Source organism: Rana temporaria, chromosome 1 (genome assembly GCF_905171775.1).
Source record: "Rana temporaria chromosome 1, aRanTem1.1, whole genome shotgun sequence".
Lineage (NCBI taxonomy): Eukaryota > Metazoa > Chordata > Amphibia > Anura > Ranidae > Rana > Rana temporaria.
In genome coordinates, this window is record NC_053489.1 from 314,758,013 (window position 1) to 314,770,190 (window position 12,178).

Consider the following 12,178-nt stretch of genomic DNA (forward strand, 5'->3'; position numbering starts at 1 on the left):
ATTGGTTGTCGGGGTCTGCGGGCGGGGGCTTATCGGAATCTGGGAGTCCCCTTTAATAAGGGGGCCCCCAGATACCGGCCCCCCACCCTAAGTGAATGGATATGGGGTACATCGTACCCCTATCCATTCACCTGGAGGCAAAAAGTAAAAGTTAGTAAACACACAACACAAGGCTTTTTAAAATAATTTATTTTTCAGCTCCGGATGCCCCCCCTGTCTTTGTTATTAGCTCAATTACCAGGGGGGGCTTCTTCTTCCACTCTCCGGGGGTCTTCTCCGCTCTCCGGGGGGGGTTTCTTCTTCCGCTCTCCGGGGGGGGCTTCTCCGGACTCCGGGGGGCTTCTTCCATCTTCTCCCCTCTTCCGCTGTTGACTCGGCGAACCCCGGTTCTTCTGCAGCTCTCCGGTGCCTTCTTCTTCAGCGCTGGCTGCCTGCTATGTTTGTGTGTTAGCTCAATTAGTAACAGGCAGCCGGCGCGGTCTTCTGTGACGTCAGGGTCTTCTGTTCTTCTCTCTTCCGATGTTGACTCGTCGCCTGTTGTCGCTGTAATGATGGAAGCGCGCCTTGCATCACATTTATATAGGCATCACCGTCCCATCATGCTCCGGCAGGTACCCACGTGGTGGGTGCACGTGGGTAGGCACCCACCACGTGGGTACCTACCGGAGCATGATGGGACGGTGATGCCTATATAAATGGGATGCAAGGCGCGCTTTCATCATTACAGCGACAACAGGCGACGAGTCAACATCGGAAGAGAGAAGAACAGAAGACCCTGACGTCACAGAAGACCGCGCCGGCTGCCTGTTACTAATTGAGCTAACACACAAACATAGCAGGCAGCCAGCGCTGAAGAAGAAGGCACCGGAGAGCTGCAGAAGAACCGGGGTTCGCCGAGTCAACAGCGGAAGAGGGGAGAAGATGGAAGAAGCCCCCCGGAGTCCGGAGAAGCCCCCCCGGAGAGCGGAAGAAGAAACCCCCCCCGGAGAGCGGAGAAGACCCCCGGAGAGTGGAAGAAGAAGCCCCCCCTGGTAATTGAGCTAATAACGAAGACAGGGGGGGCATTCGGAGCTGAAAAATAAATTATTTTAAAAAGCCTTGTATTGTGTGTTTACTAACTTTTACTTTTTGCCTCCAGGTGAATGGATAGGGGTACGATGTACCCCATATCCATTCACTTAGGGTGGGGGGCCGGTATCTGGGGGCCCCCTTATTAAAGGGGACTCCCAGATTCCGATAAGCCCCCGCCCGCAGACCCCGACAACCAATGGCAAGGGTTGTCGGGAAGAGGTCCTGTCCTCATCGACATGGGGACAGGGTGCTCTGGGGTGGGGGGGCCCGCAGTGCGCCCCCCTGCCCCAGAGCACCCAACCCCCCCATGTTGAGGGCATGCGGCCTGGCACGGCTCAGGAGGGGGGGGACGCTCACTCGTCCCCACTCCCATTCCTGACCGGCCGGGTAGCGTGCTTTGGATACGGGTCTGGTATGGATGGTAGGGGGACCCCCTACGTCAATTTTTCGGCGTGGGGGGGTCTCCTTACAACCCATACCAGACCTAAGGGCCTGGTATGCTCCTGGGGGGGGGAACCCATGCCGTTTTTTTCTTTGAAAATTGGCATGGAGTTCTCCCTCTCAGGAATGCATGCTGAGCGACGCTGTCATTTTTGTTTATAATTATTTGTTTTCCCGGCGCGTCTTTTTTTTTCACCCGTCGCAACTTTAGTGTCCCGTCGAAATTCTCAAAGCCGCCCGGCGTTAATTACGTTCGCGCGCTGCACGTCGGGAAAATTACGTCACACGCATGCGCAGTACGGCCGGCGCGGGAGCGCGCCTCATTTAAATTTAAAACGCCCCCAGGAGAGGAGGACCGCCTTACGACGGCGGCACTTAAGTTACACGGCGTGTAATTTCTACGTAAGTGCTTTGACGATCAGGCACTTAGGTAGAAATTTTAAGTCAGTGTAACTTAACTGCTGAAATTTAAGTTACGCAGCTTTTTTGAGAATTTGGCCCCATGTTCCTCTTGACTACCTCTCCAACTGCAATACTGTTGCGGACGAGCAACACCTACAGTGGATAAAGTAGATGGCATCTGCCTACACTTCCCCCCTCTTTAACATATGCTGTCCTCGGCATCACAGCAACATAGAAACAACAATAACAGTGATAAAAATCAAAGGAAGGTTAAGAGCTATTCACGGTTAGACCGTAACGGGCACCAGCCCTCTTGATTCTCTGTAGAGTGACTTGACAAAGGTTCATATGCAAGTAGTAACTCAGGACCAAATGTGTCTCCTGCCTTCTCTTTATCTGGCCCCTGGGTCAAATCCTTGGATAATTTGGTACTTTCTGTGATACTGAATGAGGTGGACAGCCCTTCCGGGTTCTCGACACAACAGTCATCAGTCTCTGGCCTCGTACACACGACCGGACATGTCCGCTGAAACTGGTCCGCGGACCAGTTTCAGAGGACAGATCCGATCGTGTGTACAGGCTAGCGGACAGATTTCCAGCGGACAAAAGTTTCTTAGCATGCTAAGAAACGTGTCCGCTGGAGAGCTGTCTGTCAGACATGTCCGTTGGTTAGTACGTCTAACCAGCGGACCGAAATCCCGCGCATGCGTCGAATTGATTCGACGCATGCGTGGAAGCATTGAACTCGCGCGATAGAGAACATCGGTGTCGTCTATGTCACCGCGTTCTCTGTCCGCAGGGATTTCGGTTTGATGGTGTGTACAGCCATCAGACCGAAATCTCCGAGCGGACATGTCCGATGAAAACGGTCCGCGGACCGTTTTCATCGGACATGTCCTGTGGTGTGTACGAGGCCTCTGAGTTAGGAGAGGTCAGAGACTTGAGTACAAGGGTTGGCAGGAACCAGTCATCTGGAGCTTCTTGCCCTGGGGGAAGATCCACGGGGTCATATGTCTCCTGGTCATCAGCAGATTTTCTAGAGCAGTCACCATCCAGGTGGGCAAGGTCTCAGCATGGTTTGATGTAGTCACTTATTTACGGGGTCCTTTCAAGACCAGATTATAGACAGGGGTAGCTTGAAAAGTCTGACCTACTATCCAATACGGGGTGCGCTCCCACTTGGGCTTCAGCTTACTTCCTCTGATGCTTTTGGTATTCTTTACCAACACCCAGTCCCTCTGCCGTGACAATTCTCCCAAAGCAGGTTCAGAAGCCATCTCCTTGTGTTTGTCCAGCACCAAATGCTTGGCCTTTAGCATCCATTAACAATGTTCCTGTACCCAAGAACTGAGCGTCTTTGTGGGAGGTGCTTCAGTATCCCCAACAGAAGGTCCATGGGCATTCCACTGTATCGCCAAACATTAGGAAAAAGGGAATGTGGCCAGTGGACTTGTGGATAGTGTTGCTATAGGTCCACACCACGGGCCCTACATATTGGTGCCATTGATTTTGGTAACTCAGCTCTAGAGTCTGTAGCATCCCCAGCACACTTGGGGGTGATAGGGAGTGGTGTAAGACTTACTGCCTCAAATTTTTGGCCTTGGTCGGACAGGATCAGCTTTGGGCAGCCTTACCAATGGACAATGTGCTCCCAGAAAAGTTTGGCAGTGGTGGCGGCTGTCTGGTCCTTAGTAAGCACCACAACCACCTACATCATGTCTGGATCTTTTTGCTGAATCAGCACCAACTCCTCTTGACTGTAAAGTTTGGAAACCTTGTTCTGTGGGTTTGATTCTTGTTCCTCGATGGTGCATAAAGTGGTCAGCATGAGAAGCACAAAATCAACCTCTATGTCCTTCTGATTAGAGTCCATGTCCTCCCCTGGGCACTCCACCGGTAATCGGGATTCGGGACAAAGCATTGGGCTTCCCCGTTAATCTTTCCTGGTCAATGGTGCATTTTGAGCTTGAACCAGGCTAGGCAGGCCGCCCACCTCTGTTCCAACGCCACCAACCTCACAGTTTCCAGATAGGCCAGGGGATTATTGTCCGTGAAAAATTCAATATCATCGCCCAAGAGATATTCTGCAAATTGTTCAGTGATGGCCCAGGCCAACGCAAGTAACTTGAGCTTGAAAAAGCTGTAGTTGTGAGGGTTCTATTAGGGGGATCATAGGCTCACACTGGCATACGTGATCACCCTCTCTTGGCCATCCTGTACTTGGAGCAGAAGAACAGAGTGTAGTCTGCATAGTCCAACAATGGAGCAGAGGTTAGCCTCTGCTTTAGCGTTTTAAAGGTCTGTTGCTGGGGTGTCATGCTATTGGGCCTGAATAGAAGGTAAAGGTGCACCTTTCCTTTTGGTGCTGTGTCTGCTCAACAACTGGGTAAAAGATCGGCTACCTGGGCAAACTTCAGGATGAAGCGCCGGTAGTACCCAATTTTGGGTTGGTGTAGTCCTGGGCAGCTTGTACCTTGGCAGCATCTGGAGACACACCTCCAGCTTCAACAGCGTACCCCAAATACTGCATCTGCAATCTCATCACGTGACACTTGCTGGGTTTAAGTTTTAGTCCCTATTGTGCCAACCAGGCCCAGACTGGCCATAGGTCATACCGGGCATTTGCCCGGTAGGCCGCCTGGCTGTCAGGCCGATTGATCTAAATTCGATCTCCCATGCCTCCTCCACTCCTCTCCTGGCCTTCTATCATCTTCTTTCAACTCCTGGGGGGACGAGGCAATGCCGAGCTAGCAGCGCCAGCCGGCCGTGGTTGCTCGGTGACAGGCCCGCCCCCAGGGGTGGACTGACCATTCAGGCTCTTTTGGCTGAGGACTGTGGGCCGAGGCAAGCAGAGGGAACTAAGAGAGGCTCCAGCCATGGGATGGATGGCGTGAACGGGCTGTGAGGAGAGAGAGAGGGACCGAGAGAGCCCGGGAAGGACACTTCCTGGACTGAAATGTTACTTGCTGTCTGTCTTCCCTGTCAAGCGTAGCGATCTCCGCCCAACAGGAGCTTCCTAGTCCCGGCCGGCGTGATGTCATTCACAGGCTGGGAGGCGGGATGAGCTGAGGCTGCTGCAGCGCCGTGCCTGTGCAACAGTGCAAGTAAGTTAGCAGAGGTTAAAAACCTTACCTAAGGCACTGTTGTCACAGTGGCTTTGCTGTGTTAACTGTCTAAAGTGATTAACTCCTTTTGGGGGGGGGTTTAATTTACACTCCGCACCCCTCTCATGTACATACCTCCCACCTCCATACAATCCACACCCCTCTCATGTACCTACCACCCCCACCATACACTTCGCACCCCTCTCATGTACATACTACCCCCCAACATACACTCCGCACCCCTCTCATGTACATACTACCCCCCAACATACACTCCGCACCCCTCTCATGTACATACATACCACCTCCATACACTCCGCACCCCTCTAATGTACATACCATACACTCCGCACCCCTCTCATGTACATACCACCCATCGCCATACACTCCGCACCCCTCTCATGTACATACTACCCCCCAACATACACTCTGCACCCCTCTCATGTACATACCACCCATCACCATACACTTCGCACCCCTCTCATGTACATACCACCCATCGCCATACACTCCGCACCCCTCTCACGTACATACTACCCCCCAACATACACTCCGCACCCCTCTCATGTACATACTACCCCCCCAACATACACTCCGCACCCCTCTCATCTACATACCTTCCATCCCCATACACTCCGCACCCCTCTCATGTACATACCACCCCCACCATACACTCCGCACCCCTCTCATGTACATACCACCCAACGCCATACACTCCACACCCATCTCATGTACATACCACCCAACGCCATACACTCCGCACCCCTCTCATGTACATACCACCCACCTCCATACACTCCACACCCCTCCGTACCAATCACTCACTGTGTTCTTTTAGTAAAGATAGGGGCTGGTAAATTATATTTAGGCTATGCTGCAGTTAATATTTAAATGTCCGCTCTATGCAGCTTAGCTGCAATATGTAGTTGGAGATTGTGTAGCTGTGGCTTGAGTGTGGGCGGGGACACAGGGGGCCCCATGATCTCCTATTGCCCCAGGGCCCCATGAGTTGTCAGTCCATGACTGTATGGGCTGCTCAATCTAAAATGCCCGGGCCTATTATTTGTCCCAGTCCGGGCCTGGTGCCAACACCCTGCTCAGATGTTTGACGTGTTCTTCAAATGTCTTGGAGAAGATGAGGATATCATCAAGGTAAACTAACACAGCCATGAAATTGAAGTCTCCGAGGCATATTTCCATTAGGCACTGGAAGGTGCTGGGGGTGTTACTGGGGCATGCGATTAAACTCAAACAGTCCCAAGGGCGTAATGAAACAGTTTCTCTCAGTTCTGGTCCAGCACCGGGACTAGCCAGTAGCCACTGGCCAGACCCAAGGTGGAGAATAACTTGACTTGTCAGAGGGCAATTAGGGATTCCTCAATCTGAGGAAGTTAGTAGGCATCCTGCTAGGTGCATGTATTGAGTTTACGGTAGTCCACACATAACTGGAGGCTATCATACTTCTTTTGCACCAGGATGACAGGAATGGGCCATGGACTGCGTCTTTCTTTGATCACTAGACTCTGTAGCATGTTGTGAAGCAACTCATTGACCACCTTGTACAATGTTGTGGTAATTTAAAGGTGCGCCCCCCTTGTGTATGGGGGGGGTTGATGGCTTTGGTGAACCCATAATTCTCTGCACTGGTGGCAAACACCAGGAGGTGTTTTTCCAGCAGCTGATGAAGCAGTCTCTGCTGAGGTAGGGAAAAGGCTTTAAAACCGATATCCAGCTGCTCCAGTAATGATCTGTACTGAGTCTTGTACCAGGAGGCCATTGGCCATAGATGCCTGCAGAGAGGCGCAAACCACTTCCTCCACTGGTTGGACCTCAAAGATACAGTGGCGGGGCACTGTATAGAGATGAGCCAGGGTGGCGTAACTGGGAAGTGATATGGGCACTGTTCCCAGGTTTATGAGTTGCACTAAGATTCTTCCCCAATGGATCCTGGATAGGGTACGGCCCATCAGCCACTTCCCTGGTGTCACAGGATCCTTTCAAGGTTCTACCATAATGGTGGCCCCCTGTCATTTCTGGTGGGTCCCAACAGGAAGTGACCAGACCACCTCTTGCAGGGGTGCCAAGAAAGTTTTTTGTTTGGGGGGTGTATAGACCACTCCTATTTGCTTCAGTTACTTCTTGAATTCTGCAGGTCTACCACATAACGGGTGATGTTCTCATCCTCCTGCTGTTCCCCTTAAGAAGAACCTTCACCTCAGTTCTAGAAGCAATATCTTCTTCCCAAACAGGCCCTTCATGTGTGACACAATCTGTTCTAGTGTAGCTTGCTCCTCTTCTGACAGCACTGGCGGATATCATCCTCTAAGGTTTTAAAAGCCAGCTCTGCCACCAGCTGGGTCAGAACCTGGTACATGCACACAGTACTCTTCATTCTCTTCTCCCACTATGCCAGGGGAATGTTAGAGCCATTGAACGTTGGTATTAGGGCTAAGGCCGATCCTAGCAGAGCCATTCTGGAGCCAAATCTTCCTTTCCGCATCTGCTGCAAGGGACACAGTGGATGCAGTGTGGTGCAGTGGCAATAACACACATAGTCCAGGTGCAATAATAACTTGTATTGAAGTAAGGAAACACAGTTTGCAATAAACCCTGTGGGATGACAGTCCAAACAGGAATGAATTCCAGCAGCATTTAGAGAGCAGGTTTCAGCCAAACTGACAGCGCCTGTTAGGAGGGCCGGAACGCAGCCTGGCCGTCTCGTGCCCAAGTGGGAAGATGTCCATTAAAGTTGCCAACCCAATGCTTTCCCTCATCATCTGGAATGTTTCCCTGCTATTTATACTGTCCCTGACAGACGGGGTACCTGCCCCAAATCTACCTACTGACAAAAGTGCATCAAGCCTGGGAGCCAGGGTCTTCAATAGGCTCTGTCTGACCCAAGATGGCTGCTAGAGTCACATGTGGTGGCAGCATCCAATCGGATAGCCTTCCCAGTGACCCATGAAATCATTGAGGGATCATGTTCCTGTTGACTTCCTCTTCAACTGCAATGCTGCTGCAGACGAGCGTCGCTTACAGTGGAGAAAGTAGAGTGTACCTGCCTACATGCATTACAAGGGAACCACGGTCAAGCTGGGCACAAATCATGCAGCTGGTATTAGATGGATGGATGACCCAGTGACCCAGTTAATGAAGTGTATGGCAATTTTTTTTGTTTCATGCTGACTTTATGTATTGACCACCAGTCTCAGGGCAAGGTCATCTAGCGTTCAGGGAAAAAATTACAAACTGTACACTGCCACCCCTCTTCCCTGACAATGTGTGAGCATCAGGTGTCTGAAAAAAATCACTTCCTGCCCCTCCAAGGCAAATTGAGCCCTAATCTGCAAGCTAACCCCCCCCCCAAACATAAATTACTTTGTAAGCTAAAAGCCCCCCCAAAAAAACAATCACCCACAAATTTTCTACCCCTTAAAGCGGGGTTCCAACCACATTTTTCAATTTTTCAAACACTGTCCTTTCATCTCTCTTTCTAGATGCATTTATAGTGTCACTTACTAGGTTTAAAAGTGCAGCCGTTCCGCTGACTTATTCTGAACGCACACTTTTTATCCCTGTGTGCAGATGGTTCCCATTTTGCTTGTGGGCATTGTGAAGCCCACAAGCAATTACTTCCGGGAATACTGTGGATGACTAGCTGAAAGGGCCGCCCGTTCCGCCCCATTCTCGTGCGTCCGCAATAGAACTGCAGCGCAGCGCCGTCAAACACTTGGGTTGCTATCACAACGAGCGGCGGCCGTTGTGATGGCAACCCATAAACATCAACAAGCCCGGAGACACAGGGAAAGCGCACTGCACCCTGGGAGCCGAGGGAGCTGACGTCAGGATCCTCGGTGAATAGGAAGGCAGATTTTGTGGGACCGCATAGCAACAGGCATTTTGAGGTGAGTAAAAAAATTGTTATTTTTATTTTTTCAGGTCTAAGCTACAATATAAAGCAAACTTATATTTTTGATGGACACTTTGCTTTAAGTTTCCCGTCCGGGCACAAATCCTCCTCCTCTCCAAATCCCCCTTCCCAACACAAGTCCCCCTTTATCCCGTTCTTAGCACAATCACCACCCCCCACCACCAACACCACCACCAGGCACAAATTACTACGAACTTTATGTTGCACTTATAAAATGCAAAGTGTAGTGTAGGGTCTGTTGGAGTATTCTATGCAAGACGCAGAAGAGAACACTCCAGGCTAGGAGGAGAGACCTGTCAAAGTCATGCAACCTCTTTCTTCTCCCAGCAGATTTTTATAACCATTCATTAAAATAAATAGGGCTTCTTCTGCTTTCATGGCTCTGAAGCAAGCAAAGTAGAAAGAACATTTAAAGCATGTGGTTATATGTCAGCGTATCTTTGATATGGCTACGTTTAGCACACACCATTGCTTTATAAATCAGTCTCTTAGTAATGTATAAATAATTTTTAATAACCAGTGAAAAGTCAGTTAAAAGTTTTGTTTCAGCACATGGTGTACCTTCCCCTTTATTTTTCTTATATACCGGTAACTATTGTCCATGGCTTGGTAGGCAATATACAATGTTGCTCCATGGTTTATATGTCATCATTCTCTCTACTATGTGGTTTTACACTTTTGGTTTTAGATTGTTTACTTTTCAGATTGCACATATTTGCATGTGTACAGTGTTTTACATGCAAATACGCTTAACTAGAACAAACAAGGTACAAGGATAAAATACCATGAAGGATAAAGGATTATTAATTCATCAAATTGTATACATGTATAAAATATATTCTGTAGCTAATAATTATTAATTTATTAGGGTTCTCAGTCTCCTGAGAACCCTAGCATACTTCATCCTAGCAACATACAGAAGCATGTAAGCCTATATGCATGTACATTTTTAAAAGGTTAACAAGGTACCATCATTCTAAATTGAATATTAGGGAAGAGTAACTAGGGGGTGTCCCCTACAGAACCCCCAGTAGGAAGAATAATGGACTATCTTGGTACACAATTATTGAACAAAAATATATACTTTTTACTTCTACAAAGTTGTTTAAAAAGACATAGATGCTCACTGTGTGATAAAATAGCAATACATGATAACCTCAACAGACAGTAAGTTATACAAACATGTCTAAGTGGTCACATAGTAGCCTCAGATGAATGCTGAAGGCACGTGATACATGATGTACTGTATATCATCTACAGGTTTCATGGCAGAAGCTGCTTCTTCAGGATGTGTTATATATACAGTATCATTTATTTATTTATTTATTAAAATGCTTATAAAACAACAGCGCAGTCTTACACATGTGCCTCGATGCGCTGGCGGGATAGAAACAGTACAGAAAAGAAGCAGAAACTGCATCGATCAGACAAGTAACAATAAAACGAACAGCGAACAATAAAAGATATGTAAAACATGTGAAGTTAAAAATATAAAATATTTAGAACTATCAAAATGTTTAAGTCACCCCGAAAGCCTTGATATATCGCTCTGTTTTTAAAAATCTCCTAAACTTCAGGAGATCATTCTCAATTCTTATGTGAAGGGGCAAGGAGTTCCAAAACTGAGCTCCTTGAACTTCCAGGGTCCTCCCACCGCATTTATTTTTAGCATATTTGGGGATGTTTAATAAAGCCAAGTTCTCAGACCGCAACGATCTGGTAGGCACATGTCTGATGAATTTTTCTCTGAGATAGCCCGGTCCAAAACCATGGATGGCCTTATGCACAAGACACCCTTTCTTGAACTGAGCCCGTTGTGCCACGGGCAGCCAGTGCAAGGCCTGTAAAGATGGAGTGATGTGGTCGTAACGACCCACACCCATGAGTAGCCTAGCAGCGGCATTCTGAACAAGCTGGAGCTTGTGCAAGATGTTTTTAGATACACCCATATACAGAGCATTGCAGTAATCAAGTCGACTACCAACCATTGCATTGACCATGGAGATTTTGTCAGAGTCATCGATAAAGCGAAACGTATATCTCAGGAGTCTCAAGTGGAATTGGCATGAACTTACCACCTGGTTTACCTGGCTGCGCAGTGTCAACTTAAAATCAAAGATGACCCCCAGGTCCCCGACCTTGGTGACTGGTACCGGGCTCGGTTTAAAAGAGTCAGGCCAGTCGGGCATCTTACTAGGGCAATCATGGTTACTGAAGATCATAATTTCAGTTTTGGAGTCATTAAATTTGAGATAGTTGGCTCCCATCCAGGTTCTAATCTCCTCCAAACAAGAGGCAAGATCTACTTGCCTCTCGTTGGTCCTTGGAAGGCGAAAGTATATCTGGGTGTCGTCAGCGTAGACGTGGAAAAGGAGGTTGTGGCGTCGTATGATGTACAACAATGGTCTCATGTAGATATTATAAAGAATCTGCGATAATGCCGAACTCTGAGGGACCCCACAGGAGAGAGAACTATCAGCAGAGTAATACGGCCCCAATCTTACCCGCTGAACTCTCTCCTGCAGAAATGAGGCCATCCATGCCAATGCAGTACCATCAGTGCCAGCCACAGTCCCTAGTCTTTCCAACAGTCTGGTGTGATCAATGGTATCGAAAGCTGCCGACAGATCCAGAAGTACTAAGGCTGAGGTGTCATTCCTATCCAAGGACCAGAGGAGATCATCCTGAACTTTCAGGGCCTCTGCCAGGTCGGAATCCTGACTGGGGGTCATCAAAGATGTTGTCTATGTGAGGCTGATACTGCCATACCGCTGGTACCACTCCAGATGAAAAAGATGTGCTTACAATGTCTGCTATAAAAGGGGCCATGGTCTCACAGGCGTCCATCAGCTGTGCAATGCAGGGATCAAGCGCAGAGGACGATGCCCTAAGAGACTCGAGGATGATTTTTATTTCCAGGGGGTGACAGGAGAGAAACTGTTAAAACGATTGCCCTTATACACAGGTATAGATTCAGAGTAATTAATGTTTTCAATATTATCTCTGATACTCTGAATCTTATCCACAAAATAGTCAGCAAGCTTTTGACAGAAGTCACCCGAAACTTCTTCAGGAGCTTGGGCACATGACGGATTGGCAAGAGCTTTTGCGGTCCGAAAGAGCTCTGCTGCCAAGTTGTTTGCCTTTTAAATTTTTTTGGTAAAAAAATACTTTTTTAGCCTCTGCTATTCCTGATTTATAGATTTTTAGATTCGTGTTATAGGCCACC